This window comes from Chiloscyllium plagiosum, chromosome 24, assembly GCF_004010195.1.
Source record: "Chiloscyllium plagiosum isolate BGI_BamShark_2017 chromosome 24, ASM401019v2, whole genome shotgun sequence".
In the NCBI taxonomy this organism is placed as follows: domain Eukaryota; kingdom Metazoa; phylum Chordata; class Chondrichthyes; order Orectolobiformes; family Hemiscylliidae; genus Chiloscyllium; species Chiloscyllium plagiosum.
This window is the reverse complement of record NC_057733.1, coordinates 33,928,269-33,952,889: the sequence shown is the minus strand read 5'-3', so window position 1 is coordinate 33,952,889 and position 24,621 is coordinate 33,928,269.

Genomic DNA, 24,621 nt, shown 5'->3' with positions numbered 1-24,621 from the left:
ACCAGGATAAGATCAGCCATGAACATGTTAAATGATGGAGCGGGCTCAAAAGGCCGAATTGCCTACTTTTGATGCTAATTCCTATGTTAAGGAAGCTCCATGCGTTGGGCTGATATTCTCGTTAGGCAGCAGTGAGTTGTCAATTAACGGGGTTTATTGCTTGTTAGCATCTTATTAACTGAACATTGCACCTCATTAATAAGCAGCTTCCTAATCTACCATCTGCCATGAACAATCTCAACGTTGAGAATTATTAACATGGAAATGAAAGCAGATCCCAGGCAACTTTGGATCACAGTGCTCACCATGCAGCAACATCCCAGGGCACGATCCATGGCACCATCTGCATTCAGCCCTCATCCGTGAACATTAGTGGTATACATTCATTGCCAACCTCTCAGGATCCTCATGGCATGGCTCCAATCCAGTTCCAGAATGCAGGGGACATTTTGTGGCTCACAAAATTCTAATTGTATTTCACTTCGGTATTAAGAAAACGTGGACTAAAGTACTAAAGCATTTTTGCTGGCCAGATTTCCATGAAGATGTGGTGAAATTTTGCCAAGATGCTACATATCAGATAGTGGGGAAACCATTATCTTTACTTTTGAAACCAGCTTTTGAAGAACTGTTAGCAGGCCGTTCACAGATTGTTAGAACTTCTACCAAAAATCAGGAGTGGGAATCAATGTCCACAACAACAACAATGGCTATTGCAAAAAGATAACCTGAAATAGTGTCTCTTGGGAAGGTACAGCCAAAATGGTACTGGAGAAATCAGTTCAATGTTTTGGAAGATATGAATAATCCAAAGAAATGCAATCAGATCAAGGTTCAGGTTTTATGTCCCAAGTATCTGAACTGTACAAGAAGATCTGTGGCCATGAGGATCCTGGGGCACATATGAGTCAGAATAATGCAGAAGTCTGTAATAATAATAAATAATGGAAGCAGGAGGGTTACAAACTCTCATAAAATCCTGTAATACAACCAAAAATTGAGTTTTGCAACCATTTAACTGTTTCTTTTACTCCAAGTTTTTTTTTTAGTCAAATCATTGTGGCAGTTTTTTACTTTCTCTGTCTTTGTCTCTGTCTTTGTCTGTCTGTCTCTCTCTCTCTCTCTATGTTTATATGTTTGCATTCCCATTTCTTTTTTTTCCTTTCCCCTGCCTTGCCAATTTAATTTTTTATTTAAATTTCCATTTCTCTTCTCTTTTTTTTCCTCCAGTTGTAGCTAATGCTAGCTGTGATGCATCAATTCCTGGATTTTCTCCTTTGAGTTTTAAATGCTGGGTAAACACTTTAATCACATCATCCGTATAAGATCTTTCTTCAATTTTTTTCCATTAGCACTTTCAGTATCAAAGATTTGAAATGATTTACGATTACATCTTCTACTTTCAAAGCCATTAGTCAACATAGTCAAATCATGTTGAAATTCCAATCCACCTAACACACTTCACTGAAACTCTTGAACCTCTGGCCAGCACCTCCATGCATACATTTTCTTAAGGATTCACAGATCTATCAAAAATTTCAGGATTTCCAAAGTGGACATACACTCCAGTTTGTTAGGATACCAGTTAGTGTTAACACCTAGCTTCATCCCTAATTTTGGTGTTTCTCTAACTCTGGAGGTGTTTTACTGAATGCATTCACAAGATACTTCAAGTATACTTCTAAAACATAGAATAAAATGTTTACTAAATAAGGGAGAAAATAAACTACATGACATTGACAAAAAGGCTGAAAAATTTCAGTGCATACACCTGCAAAAGATTCCAACTCTCACTATTAAATTTATTTCAGCAAAACTTTTGCAAATAGAAAACCTTTGTGCAAGTTCCCCATTATCTCCACACTAAAACTTCTTGTTCAGTTGGTACAGCTGCAACCAGTTTCCTTCTGGTGAATATATTTGCATGCAGAGATGTTCTTGTGGTACAGTGCTTGTGTCCTTATCTCTGAGCCAGGAGACCTCAGTTCAAGTCCCACCTCTTCCAGAGGCAAGTAATAATATTCATGAACAGGTTAATTAGAAAATATTTACCTATGCAATTGGTATCTCATCTGGTATCTCTCCCTGAGAAACATACTACAAACTAAGCTCTCTATTAATTTATCTTCAGTGTGAACAAGCAAGTTCTCTAAATTCAGATTTCAGCAACATTGCAGGATTTCTTACCAGACTGTATAACCCTCCTGCTTCAACTCTTTGGTAGCTCCACAGATTTCTGCATTGTTCTGTCTCTGTGTGTGTCCCTAGATGCCATTGCTAGGCAACTCCACAGTTTTGTTCCTACTGTTTTTGTGCACTGAATCCCATCTTATTACTTCGAGACTTGTAAAATCACATTAAAAATGCATTTATACAAACAGGACTCCAGATCTGTTGGTGTCAAGCTCACAAAACTAACTCTAAAACTGAAACTAAAACAATTTCTCTCCCCTTGTAACACAAATAATACAACATAGAATTGAAACCTAAAGTTATACATTGTGCCCAACAGTAGAATAATGCAGGAATCCAGAATTGCTGTCCATGATTCCATATTTCTTCTGAGGATGTGCAGGTGAGGACCTCCAGATTACAATCAATGGAAATGGTTAGAACTCCCATTCCTGTGCTAATGATTAGATTAGATTCCCGACAGCATGGAAACAGGCCCTTTGGCCCAACCAGTCCATACCAACCCTCTGAAGAGTAACCCACCCAGACCAATTTCCCTCTGACTAATGCACCTAGCACTATGGGCAATTTAGCATGGCCAATTCAACTAATCCGCACATCTTTGGACTGTGGGAGGAAACCAGAGCACCCGGAGGAAACCCATACAGACCCAGGGAGATGTGCAAACTCCACAGAGACAGTCACCCGAGGCTAGAATCGAACCTGGGACTTTGGTGCTGTGAGGCAGCAGTGCTAACCACTGAGCCACCGTGCCTCTCCAATGTGGGATAAAAACAGTTGGGGCAAGTTAGACATTGTTGAACAAGACACAACTCTTAAGTTCTTAAGATTAGTGTGCAACATTTAGATCAGAGGTGATTCCAAGAAGCTGGAGTCAATTTACATTGATTGCAAAAGCCCATCAACGAAATCATATAATTTTTCAAAAATATTTCACGTGGTTAACCAAGTTGCTACCCATTGCTGCATGGAGTCCCAACATTGAGTAATTGTGAGCTTAGGTCGCGTGCTTGCAGGTCGGCAACCACAGCTCTCAGTCACCAATCGGTTTAATATGCATTAAACACTACTACAAATTATTTTAAAATATGCTGCATGATAGAAAGGAAGTGTTTGAAGACTGTAAAAGTTATTGGAACATTAGGTTTAAGGCTATCAAATATTTATTTGACCAGCACTTAATGAATGAATAATAATGGAAGAGGACTGGAGTCTGAATGTTCTAAGGTACAGGGTCAAAAATACTGTCACAGTTGATTATTCCCTGGGGAGAAAGTGAAAGTATTTCAATGTAGCCATCTTCTCCTTTCAGTTCAGGTTTTACATAAATTTTTGGATGGAAAAGGATCATTTTTCTTCCAAACTCTGGTTCTCGTATTTTCATTTGCTTATTTCCCTGTCCCAGGATACATTTCTGAGCATTATTGATCTGAAGAGATCATAGCCAAGTAATCAAATCACTTCAATTTATATTCCAGAATATTAGTTACTCCCAGAAGAATTAGCAGTTTTCACATTTTCTGCAATTATTTATTAAGGATTTGTTGTGTTCAAACTGCACTGCATGTACAGCTGCCATATTTATAATATTTAGAAAACACATGAAAGAGTTATGTATGAGTGATATCCCTTCAATAAAATTTGAAATACAAAAAAAAACTCCCTTGAGGCCGAAGCCCTTAAGTGATTCAATGTGGTTTTATTATAATGTTGCTGCTGTAAAACTGGACAGCCAGTTGGTATTTTAGATTCTCTCCAGATGAGAATGCACAGAATAACACTGTATTATGAGAATTATGTTTCCTCTCAGTGGTGCTATTTCATCGCAATAAAACTAAAAATAATGAGGCGAGTTCCAACCATTGTGATACCACACACAAATATTTGCAATTTATAGTTTTCTACCAACAGCTTTTTTGTAATATTCACAAATAAATTGCAGGGGGTAAAAATAAAACTTGGACAGGCATGCAATTTCACAGGTAACAGAGAATTAATTGGGTAATTAATTGCCAACACAGTGGAGAAGGGGAAGTGAGAGCAATCATCGAATCATACTGCACAGAAGTAGGCCATTCAGTCCATCTGTGCTGGCTGTCTGTTAGAGGAACCAATTAGTTTCCTCTCCACTGCTCTTTCCACACAGCCCTGTGTTTTCTGTTTCTTGCTCGGTTGAGATCCTGTCATTTATTGGAAGTATTCAAATCTTCCCATTAGCCAATGCATTCCATTAGAGACTTAACAATGGTACAAAATTTACAAAGTTCCCCAGTTTACTTGATTTTCAGACATAGGTTGATAGAAAACAAAAACAGATTTCTATGCTGAACAAGAATTACTTGACGTGAAAATAAATTAGACTCTTGCTGCAGGTAACAGTTATAAACCATTGACATATAACATTATTACTTAAAACACAAGTCTCCTTATAAACCTGTCTTAACCACACACAGACAGGCAAACAAATGGGGAAACCAGATTCTGGATTAGTGGTGCTGGAAGAGCACAGCAGTTCAGGCAGCATCCAAGGAGCAGCAAAATCGACGTTTCGGGCAAAAGCCCTTCAGCAGCCCATCTGCAGTCATTGTTTTTACCTAAATGGGGAAATCAGGTTAGTGGGTCATAGGGGGAAACTGGAAAGCCAGCTCAATCAGCTTTGTTCCCAGGTTGCAATGCTCTTTATGTCTGTTCTGATGGCTACCACAATGCTTTGCAACCACATTTCCCTGGGTGTGTCTACTGGTTGGTGAGAAATATAGGGCAGCTGGTTTACTTATCAAATGTCTCTGACTTACCAATTAATAGTCAAAACTTATGCCAGGATACACCAGCTACAGGATAGATACATTGGTTTTCTTCAGGTTTTAAATTAGATTTGATTGTGGAGAACAGCAATACTACTCCTGAGCTCAGAAGAACTGAACACTTCTCTCTCTCTCTCTCTCTAACTTGTACCCAACTTGAAACTGCTTAGTTACCCAAGAACCAATCACATCATTATTGTTGGCAGGCAGAAGATAACTGGTCATCAATAACTGGTCACTACTCCATAGACCAATCAACTTCTTGTTGTCAACCAGAACTACAGTCGTACACCCCCTCAGCTTCAAAACATATACAACTCAAACATCAACTCCAGCTTGTTCAAACAATTCCTTACATGATGCTTGGCATGAAGGTTGGGTTAATTTCATTTCAAAGCATGATGCCACCCTTTCAAACAATGGTTTTAAATCAGATCTTTCTCATTTCAATCCACAAATTTTAGAATGCAGAAAATAAAAAGACATGGTCCTTACAGAAAATCTATGGGCACCAGCCACATGCATCCCTCATCCACAGACATTGATAGCTCAGGCTTGTCAACTCCATAACATCCTCATGGCTCCTCTCTGATCCATTGCAAGGGGCTGATGAAGGAGAGCCCTACATTGTCAAGTGCACCCAGCAACTAGTGTTGGAAGGCTGCTGCATGAATACTTTGTGCACACAGACAGGCACCCAGCTCCTGGTTTGGATCAAACTGTATCTCAGGCTGCTCACTTGGTCACTCAGCGCTCATTCACATAGCGTCTACCTGCTTGATCCCAATATCCTTGTCTTGCTGTGCCATACATCCCTGTTAGTACATTGGCACATCAGCCACATTTTAAAGGCTAACTATATTGCTGTATTGTCATGCCGTCTTGCACAGACACACAGTCAGGTTGATTGTCAGTGCAGGGATTGCAGAGGGATATCCTGCTGTACATGACATAAGACATCAATCTAACACTGACAACCTGTGCCAACTAGCCTGTGCAGCTAACACACACTGCACATCTATTCACCCAAAGTGCCATGTCAGACCCTGGGCTGGGGCTTGTCCTCAGTCCAGCCTGGGATGCAGGGACTGCTGTTAGCAAGGGGTCCTGTTAGTGTCAGTCATGGACATAGTCCACCAACAGTCCAGTACCTTGGCCGCAGTGAATCATTTGCTGGAAGCAATGCCAGTCAGGGAGTGGGTCATGGCCAGTTCTGTAGAGATATCACAAACATTCATGAGGATTACAGATCATCAGTCTGGGAGCAGCAAAGACAGAAGCTTACCACTGGGGCCTGCACAGGGGGAGTGCAGAGTGCACCTCGGAGTAAAGCTACTCTGTCATTTCATGCTGTCTGTATAAGGACTGCATCTGGTTGTGTTATTCAAAGAATCAGAATTAGAATTAGAATTAGGTTTATTGTCACTTGTACTCAAGTACAAAGTGCAGGAGTACAATGAAATATATACAATGTCATCACATATATGTGAATGTACAGAACCAATGGGCTGAAACTTCCATTTTTTGGCTAACTATCAGTGTCGTTGAGATCTTAGGAGGAGTTCTTGATTGATGCCTAACAAGATCCCTTGTTGTACCTTACAAAGCTCTCCTCATGGACTACCTACTCCACTCCTTAGGCACTACTCCAGCCTCACTCTCACCTCATCTTTCTATGGAGCATTCCTGGAGTAAACTGACCAAAAAAGCTAGCATTCCTGGCACCCATGCCATCTTTAAAAAGTCACCGTGCACAAAGACAAGCATTGGCAATCAGGCACTGCCACTTACCAGCAACATAAAGTCACAGCATCCACAAAGCCACACTAGTCACGGCTCATAGACAGCATGGCTGACACTCCCTCTCAAGTACAAAACCATTCTGTCCCTTAGTCACTGTTTACCGACCAGGACACTTTACCTATCCTTTGCTCCAAGCTGAGCTCCATCCAATCTAAACACCCTCTCTGAGTCACCAATACTCTGTCCCCAGTGTCCACTGTAGACCCACATTTGTCATTGTCCATGAGGGGGTATCACATACAGGCGAACAGTAGGACAATTCCAAAGATGAACTTCCAAAGACAACCAACAAAAGCAAACACAAACAAAATGAATAGAGGCTGCAGTTCATCCCCACAATGCAGGCTACATAATCAATGAGTATTTTACAGCCAATGATTGTCTTCTGTAACCAGCTCTCATCTGTTGTCAATCTGGTCCTGTCTGGGTTGCAGCACCTTACGCTGAGCTCTCTCATGGATGAGGAGAGCTCTCTCCTCCTCAATGTCTTCATCCTCCTCCTTGGACGACTGTCCCCATTTGCCCACTTCCTCAGCATCCAGCACATTGCCTCACTGCCTGCTGCAATTGTGCTGAGCACAGTACTCCAGGATGATGTGGTATACTCCATCTGGACTGTACTGGAGGGCATCCCAGACCACTCCAAGTAGTGGAATCTTATCTTCACAGCCTCACTGTCTGCTCCACTATGGTGCTGGATGAAGCAAGGGTGGTATTATACCTGTGCTCCACATCAGTCAGGAGGCTACACAATGGTGACAATATCCATGGTTGCACTAGGTGGCCCATGTCCCCAATAACCTGCCTTGTAAAGCACCTGAACCCTCAAACTCACCAGGTACATGAGAGTGCTGCAGGATGTAGGAGCTGTGACAGCTGCCAAGAAGGTGGGCACATATCTCTGGAAAGTGGTCACGGTGATCCCAGCTCACCTGGACATTGAGTGAATGGAACCCCTCCCAGTCGATGAATTCCACAGTGTAGTGATATGGCCCACTCAGTGCAGTGCATGTACTGTCAATGGCACCCTGCTCCTAGGAAAACCCAGTTACATTCCCAAATCTTACTGCCTGGCTGCAGCACTGACCTCATCATCAGGAAATGGAATGAGCTGCTGGGGTCTCATACAGATGGCATCAGTGACTCTCCTGATGGATTCGTGAGAGCACGACTGAGAGATTTCATGTAGGTCACTTGTCACTTCCTGGAAAGAGCCAGAGACAGCGAAGTTCATGGTTCAGTCAGGGTAACTGTCAGCTCTTGTACCATTTTCTCCCTGCTTTCCAACAATATGTCGTGCTCTTGGGGTTGGGTGGTGAGAGTGTTGGAGGGAGGAACTGTGTGAATCTGTCTCCTAGACATGAGAACCACTGCTGAAGGTAGACCACTACCTAGAAGAATAAATCACAGATTTAACATTGTTATCTGAAAGTTTGGCAAATCACTTTACATTCAAAAGTATGAATTTGGTGAACAGGACATAGAAACTTCCAATGAAATCTTGCACCACGTCTCAGAACAAATCTCATGTGGCACAGGGATTCCCTCAGTTCTTGAATTTCACAGATGTGACATGTTTCACATAATTCGCTTATTTGATTCCTGTCCTTATTAATACTAAGCGATTGGAGGGATGTGCATGCCCAATCACTTTTTTCTTTCTGCACCTATGTCACCTATATGGACAAGCGAAAGTGAGGACTGCAGATGCTGGAGATCAGAGTTGAGAGTGTGGTGCTGGAAAAGCACAGCTGGTCAGACAGCATCCGAGGAGCAGGAGAATTGACATTTCGGGCATATGCCTGTTCCTCGGATGCTGCCTGACCTGCTGTGCTTTTCCAGCACCAGACTCTCGACCTGTATGTATAGCATGCAGAATTATACTTTTACAGAATTATGATACTTTTCCAGAATTATGATCCTTTTGCCTCTGAAGACTATGTTCTTGGGGAGTCCAAATGAATGACCAAAACGAATGTGCTTGTTTAGGGAATTGTTGGATGTAATCAGACCATTTTTTGATGATGAGAACCGAGAGAACTGTGGATGCTATAAATCAGAGGCAAAAACAGAAGTTGCTGGGAAAGTTCATCAGGTCTGGCAACATTAGAGTTAATGTTTCAAGTCCGGTGACCCTTCCTCAGAACTGATGGTATTTAGGAAAATGTCAGTTTGTATGCAGAAGATAATGTAGAGGGGAGGGGGTAAAGGAGTAAACGATAGGTGCAGATAGAGCCCAAAGAGAGAGAAGAACAATTGGTACAGACAAAGGAGTAGATAATGATCTGGCTAGGAGAGTGAATAGCTGTTAATGGAGACTATTAGTGGCTAACAATAGGTAGTGTGTAATGGCAGACTATATGAAAACAAGGCCTGGTGTGTGGGGGTTGGGGGCTGGGACATGGGAGATTTCAGGCCCTAAAATTATTGAACATGATATTGAGTCCTGAGGGCCGCAGGGTCCTGAGAACAGCAGAAAATGAAGTGCTGTTCTTCCAGCTTGTGCTGAGCTTCACTGGAGAGATGTTGGCCAGGGAAGAGGATGGTGGAGGCAGGTACTCTCATAGCATTTAGGAAGTGTCTGAATGAGCTCTAAAGGTGCCAAGGCATAGTAGGCTATTGACTAACTGTAGGTTAAATGGGATTATTGCAGTTTGATGTTAATTGGTCAGCAAAGGCATGGTGGGCTGAAGGGCCTGTTTCTATGTCGTATGACTTTATGAGCATAGTGCTTCTACTTTTTTTTTTGCCTTCTCCTTTTCTCTTAGTATTGTAGTGGCATAAATTGCTACACTTTGAAAGTTACAAGTTTGTGACTATAGTAAGTGTTCAAACCAAAAAAAAAGTATTGATGATATCACATCTATTTTTATTTCTGTGCCATTGTGGAAAATAAAAAAGTAATATTGACTGACATCTGGACACAGGTCAGGTCTTTTAAGTGAATGAAGCAGTTTCTTTAGTATTTGTTTTTGTACTTTGTTCCATGATTACTTTCTTAGATCAGAACTGTTATTCAAAAAGATTAGTTTGTACAGTTTGTAGTCTTTAGTGTTGTTGTTGCACTGTAGTCTTAGTTGTGGTTGTAACTTCAGCTCTGAACTCCCTGTCATGACTGACTTTCATTTACTTACTGCAACCGTGATGCACTTTCTGGCTTTGTATATGTTGGCCCACGTAACATACCACAGAGAATGGGATTCTTGTTAAGACACATGTTGAAGTTTAAAACAAATATTATGTATTTACATGGACACAATGTCACAGACCTACACATATGGTCTGGGTTCTGTGATTACTGATGTTAATGTATATCGCAGACATGTATCTAACTGAATGAAGAGACTACACTGATTCTATAGTATACAGAGAGTGACTGAAGGTGAGGTGAATACTTTAATACTAGAGTATCATATGTAGTCAGGTCACATCACTATTTTTAAAGTATAGGCATGTCTACTCTGGGGTTAATGCCATAATACAACATAAATAGCTCATTAATGGCAATGCATTGATTGTCGATGGTTAACATCATGATTGATGCAAATTTTGAATGTGGAGGTCTTTAATTACATACTCTGAACTTTAAACCAGTCAGTCTGATCCCATCAGCCAAGACAGCAACAGAATCGTGCCGAACTACAATGCCAGCCTCAAATCTTGAACCTTAAAACCTGCTTCAAATGATCTTGAATTCACCTGGAAAAGCAACTCATCATCAGTCTACTTCCTTTGCCAGAAACTGCCATCTCACCTATGTATCCCCAACTTAGAAGGAACTCCTGACTCAGCCATTTGGAATCTGATCTTCCAGCAAACTTGATAACTTTGTTGCGAGCCCTGAGGTGACATCAGTGAGGTAGGCACAGCAGCAAAAGATGGTGCCTGAGGATCAGTGAAAACATCGATTGCAGCAATAGTCTCTGAGATTGATGTGCCCAGTGTGGATGGTGGCGAAGGTAAATTAGCACAGCAGTGAAAGATGGCACCCAAAGATTAGCAACTTTCCAGTTAGTTGGGTCTGGCGATGCGGTCGTGGTTCTGAGCTGTCTCGGAACTCGTACAGAGACGGACTTTCATTTAAGCAATACCTTTTCATTTTCTTTTCTGAAACTATCAATGTGGCACTAGAAATGCTGATAAGTGAAAGCTTTTCATTGTAAAATACAAGTGACAATAAATCATTCATTCAGTCATTCATTCATTTATATTGTTAGGTTTTAATGTTCATAGAAGTGAAATTCCTTTCTTTTATTGTATCTTGTTTGTGTGTGTGTGCATGAGTGTGCGTGTGAATGTATGTGTGTGTGTGTGTATTTATGCGCATGAGTGAGAAATCACATTAAACCACTGTGGGATTGAATGTAAGGATAAAAATTACTTCTGTTTCAATCTAAGATTGTTTACAGTGACTGTTTCAATTTAAAATTAAATTTATGTAAACAGGCTTTTTGGAAACACACTTCAATCTTCAAAATTAAACCACCTTAATTACATACAGAAGGCAAGCAGAATTAAAGGGATTCAGACTATCACTTTCCATTTCCATAACTGGGGTTAGAACATAAAAATATGTAAAATGAAAAAAAAAGTCATTTGGATCAATTTGCCCATTCTCCTCACAGTACAGTGATGAACTCCATCCAACTTCTCTTTTCCTCCTGAGGAATAGATCAACAAGATTTGTTCCTCCCTTGGGAAGATGAATTGTTGAGTTCCAAATGACCAAATGCTTTCATTCAGCATTATGTACCCTGGGCCAATTTTCTGTCTCAGCACAGCCTTTCTCTAGTTCTAGCAGTTTGAGTACCATCATGTTCCATGTAGCAGTCAATAATCATTATCTAAATTGTCATTCTAATTATCGATCCTGTTACTTAGATATTCATCCAGTTCTTCTTTAGGGCGTTAATCGATAGACCATTAACTGCTTTACTTCTCAGTCTGTCTTACTTTTGAGGGGAGAAGGAATTCTTTATTTCCTCAACTATTGCTTGGGGCTTGTTTTTGTATTCGCAAGTACAAACTACTTTATCTACTCTTCTCAGCATTTTAACTTAAAATGAATTCTGTGTGTCTGAGTTTGTCCTTGTAACTTGTAACCTGACTATCGCAGCATGTGAGGTCTGATCTTTGTATAAAATGGTCTTACAAGTGTTTTAAACGAAAATATGTCCAAGGTTCAAATCCAATCCAGGTTGAAAGTCTCCTGTCTGCTGATTGTTCCCAATATTAATCTGATGGCAGCTATCTCATGGGATATTGTGATTCCACATGTGATGATGTCAGATCTGTTTGAAGAGACAGTCCTCAGGTGGAATTTGGAGGAATTGGGAGGTGGACATACATAGAGCAAAGGAAACTTGCAACTTTATTGATCGATCCCCAGAACTATTGCTAAGGCACTGGAAGATCATATTTTTCCCTGACAATGGGAGGAGAAAACCAATGGCCCTTACCAAAAGGATTGGTTGAAAGCAGCTGAGGAGTTGAGCAGCGTGGTCATTGTGCTTTGGGTGTAGTACAAGAAGTAGTTGGATGTCTTAACTAGATGAAGAAAGTTGAGTACATTTACTGACTCACCAACAATCTGTGGCTTAAATCCCATCCTCTTTCTTTCTGACTTGTACTTTATCACTTTTCTTCTCTTACCAACTTGTAATAAGATCATATCTGGGTTATTGATAGAAGGTAGTCCATGCCTTTGAAATTGAATATCAACAGTTCTTATTATATACACGCACTATCGACAGGAGAACATCTCTGAAACTCTATAACCGCAAATTTCTGATCCATATGACCTGATGTCCTCTGGACACCGTTCCTTATGCACATGCTCAGTATTAAAGGAAAGGTGCAGTTAACCTTTCCAAACAATTCATGTTTGAGCAACACCCAATCTACTTTCTTTGATCTTTGTGACATTCTCACTTTCCCATCAACCAACTTAGAATCATAGGAAGTAGGAGCAGGAGTAGGCCATTCAGTCCTTCAGCACTGCTCTGCTATTCATTTTGATCATGGCTGATCATCCAACACAGTAGCCAGTTCCTGATTTTCCCCCCAATGCCTTGATCCCAATAGCCCCAAGTGCTGTATCCAACACCTTATAGAGAGTCATAGAGATGTACAGCATGGAAACAGACCCTTCGGTCCAACCTGTCTATGCCAACTAGATATCCCAATCCAATCTAATCCCACCTGCCAGCACCCGGTCCATATCCCTCCAAACCCTTCTTATTCATATACGCATCCAAATGCCTCTTAAATGTTGCAATTGTACCAGCCACCACCACATCCTCTGGCAGCTCATTCCATACACGTACCACCCTCTGCGTGAAAAAGTTGCCTCTGAGATCTCTTTTATATCTTTGTCCGCTCACCCTAAACCTATGCCCTCTAGTTCTGGACTCCCCGATCCCAGGTCTTGAAATCGTGTTGCATGATGCATGAAAGAAATACTTTGGCCTCAGCTGCTTTCTTTGGTAGTAATTTCTGTAAGATCACCACCCTCTGGGTGAAGAAATTTCTCCTTCTCTCAGTCCTAAGATGGATTGTCCTACATCCTTAGACTGTGACCTCTTGCTCTGGAGTCCTTTGTCATAGGGAATACCCTTCCTGCACCTAGCTTAGTCCTGTTGGGATTTTATAGGTATTTAATCACACCAATCCTTGAAGAGTGTAAAATTCAAGGAAGGTCGTATCAAACTGGAGGGGCCACATCATTATTATACAGTTTAGAAACGGAGAGAAGAACGCCTTGGAGATAATCGTATATCTGTGTCCCTCTCAACTGGAGATGGTGAGGTAGTGGGCACCCAGTTAGCTGGTGTTTGAATTACAAATATCAGACAAATTATAGACACACATGCTGAATTCATTTCATCGATGACTGAAATACAAGCAGTCTGAGCAGGCTGATTGTTCATTTTCTAACTCTGCCACGACTGAATCAAAATCCTTTCCTTTATCTTCCAAGGTCTTCATGCATACAGCAAGTGTCACTGGACATGTACAGGGATAATTCCTAAGCGGGTCTCATTCCTTTTAGGGTGTACTGTTACAGGACTTACAGCCACTGCAGGATTAGTTGCAGTGGATCCATGTTAGCATATAATCCTCCACAAGCTCTGCTGACAGGAACACCAGATGTCAGTGGCTATCATTGAAAAGGTGAATGGCTAGTGGTACATCAGACATTTAGCTGGTTATTGACAGATATGCCATACACACTCTTCACAATAGCAGAGAGGATTGAGAAATCCAACTTGATCAGGTGTGGATTGGCAGTGCAGGTTAGAATGTAAAGCCTGGAGTTTGTTGTCATTTTTATGGAGCTTCAAGTTGGCTTTCGGTTGAGTTGACACAGCCATGACCATGACAATGGGAAGACTGGTAGCATATGCATGAATTTATAATATGTCAATGATCTCCCCCACACTGCTGTACAGCAGAGTGGTAGGGTTGAGGGGACCCTGGTCCAGGAGAATGATGATGACAAAATGGGACATGGGAATGCTATTTAAAAAGCTGTAATTTCAAATTCAATTCCCCACACTCCACAATCACCCAGGCCAGCGCTGGTACTGACACAATAGTCTGAATGACCTCCTCTGTCTCATTAATTTTCTGTGTTCTTCAACATGCTTTCAATTCTTCTAATCGCGGAAGAGGAGCGATTTTTAATGCTGTCATCAAGAGCTCTGAAACACAGAGATCTCAGGCTGAGTGCATCTCAATCATCAAAGCAAGGCTCTGAGCAGTCTGCCTCTACCTTTGCTGAAATCACTGAAGGTGAATGGGAGGAAATGTGCATTATGATTCAGGAAAGTACATGCTGTAGCTAAGTTTCTTTTCTTTTATCTGAACAAATTAATTGATTAATTTGGGGCTCACCTATTCCTTTGTTCCAATTGTCAATCTCTGTTTCCATTTTTTTCATGATAAATATCCACTGACTGAATGGATGCATGACCTAAGGACAGCTTAATGTCAAGCAACATGGAGGAGGTTGTGATGCTTATGGTGGGATTTAGCCAGTGATTCTTGTTTCCTATGTTTTCTTGTATGAGCCAAACCAAGTTGCATCTTTTTGAGTTGTTAGGATATTTTGGCAACAATGTTATTTGGTTACTGTGGCATTGGTTGTCCTATCTTTAATTCCTTCTCTAATTTAAAGTTCTGATGATGTGTTGTCCATTCTCTTTCATCTGCGCACCTTTCTACTGCCATTATGCTTGATGTAGCTCAACGTCATTATATCTGATCTACTTGTAAGTGCTGAAATCACACCTATCAACATTGTTCACAGGCAGGGAGTTTGAGAATTTTAACCACCTTATATATATTTCTGATTCAGAGTGATTTGTGACTTGAAGAGGAATTTGCAGGTGGTGGTGTTCTGAAGTATTGGTTGCCCTTGTTTTACCTGGTGGTAGAGATTATGTATTTGAAAGTTGTAGAAGAAGATTAATTGTCTGGCTGTTTGGTCTCTGTTGTTGGAGATGATTATTGGCTGGCACCTTTGTGGCATAAATGTTACTTGCCTCTTATCAGTCCATGTCAAGATTAGAGTGGTGCTGGAAAAGCACAACAGATCAGGCAGCATGTGAGGCACAGGAAAATCAACGTTTCAGGCAAAAGCCCTTTATCATGCCACTCAACAGATTCCTGATGAAGGGCTTTTGCCCGAAACGTCGATTTTCCTGCTCCCCGGATGCTGCCTGACCTGCTGTGCTTTTCAAGCACCACTCTAATCTTGACTCTGATCTCCAGCATCTGCAGTACTCACTTTCGCGTCTTATCAGTCCATGACTGAGTGTTGTCGAGGTCATGGAATATCTAATTAATTAAGACGTCATAGCTGGAACTAAATATTCATCGATCAAAACCCAGGAAATGCCTACATAATAACATAAACCTCTGGTCAAGAGGGTAGCTTAGCACAATCCTTTCAAGAACATTTAGGGTTGGGCCATAGATGGCAGCCTTGCCAGTGGTGCTCATATCCCATGAATGAATTTTTTTTAAAGAACACATGATTGCAAAAGTGTTGCTGGATTTCTTTGTTATGTCTTGTGCCTCTTCTGGAAATAGTTGTCCATCTAACAGTTGGAAATTCTTTGCTTCGGAAAAGCACAGTTAAATGCCAAAGAAAACTTGCTCCTGAATATACCTTAATGCAAACTACAGAACAGAACCCAACTGCACCAGTTAGCCAAAACCGGATGTTTGACTGGCCTTTCGAGATAAGAAGCTCCTTTGGACTAGGAGGGCTTGAAACTAATCGCAAAAGGGATTGAGATTCCCCCCCAAGCTTCTTTCACTTAGTACTTCCATAACCGACTGAATGATTTTTTTATGCATTAGTCATTGCTGGACCGAAAATGAGATCTCAAATAAGCAATGTATTTAACCCAGTGCATTATTCATTTTCCTCCACATGATCATCTTTCATTGCTATGCACTAAATGATGTTATATTTCTTCCCGTGTGCTTATGAATAAATTCTAATACCAGAGTTTGTAATTGTACAATTTGTTTCTGGGCACCTGCTATTTGTTACTTTCTGCTTTGGTACTCCTGTGAAGCATTAAAGGTATTGCAGCATGCATCATATGTTTTCAGATAAACAAGCTGGAGGGTGAAATTCCAGTTAACTAATGTCACTGGAGCATTTGAAATGAATCGAAGATTTTCTGGGTTTTTATTCATACTCACTTTTTCAGCCAAATTATTGATGAGCAAAATCTTATCGCTATTGTTTGCAATTTGGCCCAGACGGCTGACACATTTTGTTAGTGGTGATAACTGCTAAAGTGTTCCATGTGCCTACTCAACCTTTCAAGATTTATAAAATAGCTTGACTGAAGTTAACTGATTAAATTCAGGTTTAGTACTAAGGTCAGTCTGAAATGAAGAACTGTGTCAGTTAAAAAAGATTCCAGATTGTTGACAAAAAAACAATCACTGCAAGGAAATATTTTGTGCAAGGATATATTTTATATAATTTGCTTTTTATTAAGAAGAAGGGTCATTTGGGATCATGGAAAACTAACAATAAATGGATTCAAGTACAGCCCTTTTAAGTGTTAATATGATCAAACTAATCAAAATTCATGCCACTCAACAATGTGTGCGGAGCTGAGGCTTGTCCTACTCAGCTCTCAGCCTCTAAAACAGATCAGACAGATGTATTAAAATGCAAATTTTTGGCTTCCTCTCCATTATATCTGCTGACTACTTATACAATTTACTGGTTATTGTAAAGAAATTACCATAATGGGTCTCATGGGAAACAGCCACAAACGCCATGAAATATTACTCAAAATGGCATTTCACGACAATTATCTAGCCATTTTAATTCAGTAACAAAACATCTGATGGTTGAACCATTTAAGTCGAATCTGGTGTTATTGCCATTAAAACAAAATGCTAATCGTCACAGAATTGAGTGGTGTTCTGTCACCTCCAGAGATTTTGTAGATAATTGTGAAGATAAATTGAGGTTAAACAGCTGAATAACCCTTGGGCTCCTCCTGCGTGGAGGCATGTGCAGCTCTGTGATTCAATGGCAAGTGTAAAATCTGCGCGTGCAGTAAGAGAAGCAGGGCTTATTGGAAAAGTATAACACAAGTGATGTGAAGGAATTCATTCTTCTGCTTCATATAACAACAAGGCAACAGCTTCAGCAATCGATACATTAATTTACTTCAGACTTGCTCCACGCCTCCAAAACAATGTAAAATGGTGCACAACAAGTTCCTTGATATTTACCCTTTGAATTCCTTGACATAGACAAAGATTCATAGAGTCATAGATTTGTACAGCATAGAAACAGACCCTTCAGTCTAACTCATTCAGCCAATCAGATATCCTAAATTAATCTATTCCCATTTGCCAATGTTTGGTCCATATCCCTCTAAACTCTTCCTATTCATACACCCACCCATATGTCTTTTAAGTGCTGTAATTGTACTAACCTCTACCACTTCCTCTGGCAACTCATTTCACACATGTACTATGCTCTGCGTGAAAACGTTGCCCCTCAGGTACCTTTATATCTTTCCCCTTTTACCTTAAACCTATGCCCTCTAGTTTTGGACTCCCATACCTTAGGAAAAAGACCTTGACTATTCACCCTAACCATACCCCTCATGATTTTATAAACCTCTATCAGGTCACCCCACAGCCTTTGATGTGCCTGGGAAAATGGCCCTACCCTAATCAGCCCTTTCTATAGCTCAAACCCTCCAATTCCAGCAACATTCTTGTAGATCTTTCCTGAACCCTTGCAGATTTAACAACATCTTTCCTATTGCAGGGAGACCAGATCTGAATGCACCATTCCAAAAGTGACCTAACCAATATCCTTTACAGCTGCAACACGATATCCCAACTCTGATACTCAGTGCACTGACCAATAAAGGCAAGTGTACCAAACACCTTCTTCACCATACTGTCTACCTGTGACACCACTTTCAAGGGACTCAGAGAATCCCTACAGCGTGGAAGCAAGTCATTTGGCCCATTGAGTCCACACTGACTCTCCAAACAGCATTCCGCCCAGACTCACCCCATCCCTGTAACCCTGAATTTCCCATGACTAATCCACCTAGCCAATGGCTCCCTGGATATTATGGGCAATTTAACATGGCCAATCCACCCAACCTGCACATCGAGTCATAGAGTCATAGAGATGTACAGCATAGAAACAGACCCTTCGGTCCAACCCATCCATGCTGACCAGATATCCCTACCCAATCTAGTCCCATCTGCCAGTACTTGGCCCATATCCCTCCAAACCCTTCCTACTCATATACCCATCCAAATGCCTTTTAAATGTTGCAATTGTACCAGCCTCCACCAAATCTTCTGGCAGCTCATTCTATACATGCACCACCTTCTGTGTGAAAAAGTTGCCCCTTAGGTCTATTTTATATATTACCCCTCTCACCCTAAACCTATGCCCTCTACTTGTGGACTCCTTCACCCCAGGAAAAGACTTTGTCTACTTATTCTATCCATGCCCCTCATAATTTTGTAAACCTCTATAAGGTCACCATATTTAGATTGTGGGAGGAAAGCGGAGCACCCAGATGAAACCCATGCAGACATGGGGAGAATGTGCAAACTCCACATAGACAGTCACCTGAGAGTGGAATTGAACCCATGTTCCTGACACTGTGAGGCAGCAGTGCTAACTACTGAGTCACCATGTCGCCCCTCTGGTCTTTTTGTTTGGCAAATGTCCCCAGGGCCTTACTATTAACTGTACAGGTCCTGCCCTGATTTGCCTTACCAAAATGGAATAACTCACATTTATCTAAATTAAACTCCATCCACCATTCCTTGGCCCATCTGATCAAGGTCTTGTTGTATTCTGATATAACCTTCTTCACTGTCCGGTACACCACCCATTTTGGTGTCATCTGCAAACTTGCTAACCATATCCCCTATATTCACATCCAAATCATTCATATAAGTGACAAATAGCAGTGGACCCAGCACCAATCCTTGTGCACTCCACTGGTCACAGGCTTCCAGTCTGAAAAACATCCCTCCATCACCACCCTCTGTCTCTTACCTTCAAGCCAATTTTACAACCAAATGGCTAGCTTTCTCTGGATTCCATGTGACCCAAACAGGCCCTTCGGCCCAACAAGTCCACACAGCCCCGCCGAAGCGCAACCCCGACATTTACCCCTTACCTAACACTACGGGCAATTTAGCATGGCCAATTCACCTGACCTGCACATCTTTGGACTGTGGGAGGAAACCGGAGCACCCGGAGGAAACCCACACAGACACGGGGAGAACGTGCAAACTCCACACAGTCAATTCCCGACTCAGGCGACTGACTGTGTGGAGTTTGCACGTTCTCCCCGTGTCTGCGTGGGTTTCCTCCGGGTGCTCCGGTTTCCTCCCACAGTCCAAAGATGTGCAGGTCAGGTGAATTGGCCATGCTAAATTGCCCATAGTGTTAGGTAAGGGGTAAATGTAGGGGCATGGGTGGGTTGTGCTTCGGCGGGGCTGTGTGGACTTGTTGGGCTGAAGGGCCTGTTTCCACACTGTAAGTAAGCTAAACTAAGCTAATCTACCTTACTAACCAGTCTACCATGCAGAACCTTGTCTAATGCCTTGCTGAAGTCCATACAGGCAATATCCTTGCTTTTCTTTCATCAATCTCCTTTGTCATTTCTTCAAAAAACTCAATCAAACTTGTCCCACACATAAAACCATGTTGACTATTCCTAATCAATCCTTGCCTGTCCAAATACATTTAAATCCTAACACTCAGAATCCCCATCAACAACACATCCATCGCTGATGTCAGGCTCACTGTTCTATAATTCTCGGGCTTTTATTTACCACCTTTCTTAAATAATGGCACCACATCAGCCAATCTCCAGACTTCCCGCACCTCCCCCATGGCTGTCGATGATACAAACTTCTCTGCAAGGTATCTAGCAATCACTTCCCTAGCTTCTCACAAAGTTCTGGGATACACTTGATCAAGTTCTGGGGAGTTATCGACCTTGATGCATTTTAAAATGTCCAGCATTTATTCCTCTGTAATATGGACACTTGTCAAGATATCACTCTTCATTCTTTTCCTCACAAATCTTTATTTCCTTCAAACATTTGATTCCATTTTCAAACATTGGGTTTCCTGAGTTCGAAGTTTATTGAGAGGAAATTTATAATTTACCAAACAGTTCAGTTTAAGAAGTTAAAACCCAAACTTATCCAGACTTCTATGGCCAAAAATGCAAATCGGGGCAAAGGTTCCTGTGGCAAAGTTGTAATGTCCCTACATGTAAGCTAGGAGACCTGGGTTAAAGTTCCATGTAATCTAGAGGTGTGTAATAATATCTCTGAATAGCTTGATTAAAAATTAAATCGACAAATGAGGGCATGATTGATAGATGACCAATGGCCAAATTAGGAATTTTATTTGTGTGCAATTACAAAATGGACAATAAGCCATTAGCCCTTCCAGCTTGTGCCACCTTTTAAATAGATCACACCTGACCTGTATCTTGACATTGTCTGCCCATCTAAGTTTTACAACTCCCTTCTTCTGCTATTCAATTTTGTTGACATTTGAGGAAGTTCATGATGAGTCGGGTGCATAATGGATGCCTGGCAAGATAATGGCATTTCCGCTGAATGCAAATTTTTGCCCCTGTAAATATAAATTGCTTTGAATGACAGAATAAATGAAATGAACTTATGATTAAATGTAAAAATGTATTTGCTTCTGTTCAACTTAAAAGGACAAAAGACTTGCACTTATGGAATACTTCTCATGCCCTCAAGACTTCCCAAAGCTCTTTATAATCAATTAGGCACCTTTGATGTGTAATCCCTTTCGATGTAGGTAGAATTCTGGAATCATTTACAGAAATCATCTGCCTTCAGTCATAATTTTGAACAAAGGCCGCTTGGCAGAGCTTTATTTTTCTCCCTCAGTCTCCAACAGATAGAAAGCTGCAGGAAAATAAAGTGCCCTTTATTAGCTGGAAATACTTCAGCCCACACATATTTAGTGCTTCCTTGTTGTTTTTATGAGTATGTGCTTTAACTCAAATAAAATGAATCTGTTTTATTTACAGGAGTAATGTCCGGTAATTATTACATTATCATGGGCTATTGCTAAGTAGCAGCATTTTTAGTGACGGTCAAACAAATGAGCTGGTCATAAATCTATGCAAAATGTCTCCTCTGACGAGTAGTAATCATAATGCATTTTAGTTTATTAACCCTTGAAAGTGGAACCATATTTGTAAATTAATTCAAAGGAATCTGCTTATGTTCTTGCTGTGTAGGATCATGGAAACTGCAACCTGTGATCAGAGGTACCTGGTAACCTTACTGGAGATCAGCATCACCTAATGCTCCTGTACAATCCTGTGATAAATGGCTCTTTGTAAGACCAAAATGATCAGTGAGGATCATTGGATTAGAATCTGAACAGTGCCACTTATAGAGCATGTGGATCATGATGCTGACTGAGAAGACGCAGGCAACGTGCAAACCTTGTGCTACCCGCCCATCAGCATGATGACAACATGGAGCCATGCTGCAAATATCCTGCTGACTAGCCACATACTCAAAGGCAGCCTCAGGTGCAAGCATGCTAGCACAATTTATATCACTTCTTAAACACAACCTGCATCTATTTAAAGGGAACATTCTAAATTCAGCAGTTGGTAGAAGTATCTCCAAATGTTTTTCAGGAAGTACTGAATGTTACCAAGAGAGCAGCAACCAAAAAGAAGGCTTCCAGGTTTTCTAATGGGATAGTGGATGTCTCCGTCTGTAGGGTGGAAAGGAGGAGACAGAATTTATGTTCAGTATGTCAAAAATACATATTTTAGTTTAAAATGGAATTTCGTAAATGAATGATTAACTAGATCAAAGAGTACAAATATAAAAAGGATACAGGTCATTAAATCATATATGGATCGACTTTTTCCACTGATATATTCTTACATGGTTATATGAAGATTATATTTGGAGACAACAACCTAAAAGGTAGGTTTAAGGAAAGACTCGCTTCTGTTCCTCCTGGATACACTGTAGATGCTGTTGATCCCCACACCCAGCTCCATTTCCCAACAGCAACTACTTTACAATTTCATAACTTCCCAATATCCCAATATGACTCCTCGATTTTCCAGTTACAGCTGTAGACTTTGCCAATGGACAAGGGCTGGTTAGGGTAAGTTTGCTCCTACAAATTCTCCTTTATCTAGACTGTGTCAACAGCATCTCTAATTGTCAGTGGTAGATGATAAACTACTGGTGAGTCCAAGCAAAAGGGCCACTTACCTCAGTTAGCTAGAGGTTTATTGCATGATAGCAATAAGCACAACTTACGTTACTAGTCAACGTAATTATTATATACGAGCTGTATATAATAGATCTGCTACCTCTGAAGGCAGGTATAAATCTCAACTGCCTCCACCCAAGACAGTGTGACATCAACAAATTGTGTCGAGCTAATGCAAAATAAAAATGAACTTTTAAAGGATAATTGCCTTATATAACATCTTCCCCATAGCTTTCTTTCCCATTGTTTATTATTATATATTCAATTTCTTTCATGATATTACATTTGCCAGTATTCCACCAAACCATAGAAACATTACAGCTCTGAAAGAAGCCTTTCAGCCATTCATGTCTGCTCCATCTGATTAAAGTAGCTGCCTATTCTAATCACATTTACCACTACCTGGTCTATAGTCTTGCAGGACACAGTGCTTCAGGTGCTCTGTCTCTCAGAGTCACTCCCAAAATTTCTGCCTCCCATTTGCTGCTCTGAATTTGCCCTCAGGTTCCCTCACCCTTTCAGGCTTGATTAAAAGTAGCATGGGCAAAAGTTTCTGCAAGGATATTTATTGTTGTGGTTCTGTTCGCCGAGCTGGAAGTTTTTGTTGCAAACGTTTCGTCCCCTGGCTAGGCGACATCATCAGTGCTTGGGAGCCTCCTGCGAAGCGCTTCTTTGATGTTTCCTCCGGTGTTTATAGTGGTCTGTCCCTGCCGCTTCCGGTTGTCAGTTTCAGCTGTCCGCTGTAGTGGTTGGTATATTGGGTCCAGGTCGAAACCACTACAGCGGACAGCTGAAACTGACAACCGGAAGCGGCAGGGACAGACCACTATAAACACCGGAGGAAACATCAAAGAAGCACTTCGCAGGAGGCTCCCAAGCACTGATGATGTCGCCTAGCCAGGGGACGAAACGTTTGCAACAAAAACTTCCAGCTCCGCGAACAGAACCACAACAACGAGCACCCGAGCTACAAATCTTCGCACAAACTTTGAACACTTACAGGATATTTATCCTAATTCTCTACAGGTATAGGCATATACAGATCCCACCTTCCTCAGAACTAGTCTCAATGACCAGAGATCTGATGCTAATCTTTTCAGCCATCTGTGAAATCACTCAATTCTCCTATTTGTATGTTCACTAGCAAGTAGACTAGGAGTAACCGTGAAACTGCCGCTTAAATGTTGCGCCTTCCAAACTGCTTACATAGGTGTCTGATATTTGCTCTTAGGACTTCATACCCATTCCTACTCAACTTACCAGTACCAACATGGGCTACAACATCTGCTGGATCACCCTCTTTCAGAGGAATGCCCCGTAGTTGCTCCATAATATCCTTGGCCCTGATACCAGTGAGGCAATATATTATCCCGGAGTCTTATAAATAGCTACAGAAGTGCCTGCCTGATCCCCTAACAATCAAATCCTCTATCACTATTGCTCTTCTATTCTACTTTCTCTGTCCAACCGCTCATGGTAATAATGATCTGACTGTACATGCTCTCTCCTGAGAAACAATCCTCCTCACCAGTATCTAAAGTGAAATACCAGTTAGCAAGCAAGATGGCTCAGGGGTCTCCCGCTTTGCAGTGACCAATTCCCTCGGCGTCAGTATGATTCTGACCTAGGGAGTGACTATCTCTGCCTTATGGACATACAACAGTGACTCCAGCTACTGCTCAAGATCCAAAACTTGGACTTCAGCTTGAGCAGCTAATCCAGGTAAATTTATCTGGAATATTGGTGTATCAATAGACAATAGGTGCAGGAGTAGGCCATTTTGTCCTTCGAGCCAGCACCACCATTCATTATGATCATGGCTGATCACCCTCAATCAGTATCCTGTTCCTGCTTTATCCCCATAACCCTTGATTCCACTATCCTTAAGAGCTCTATCCAACTCTTTCTTGAAAGTATTCAGAGACTTGGCCTCCACAGCCTTCTGGGGCAGAGCATTCCACACACCCTCTGGGTGAAGACGTT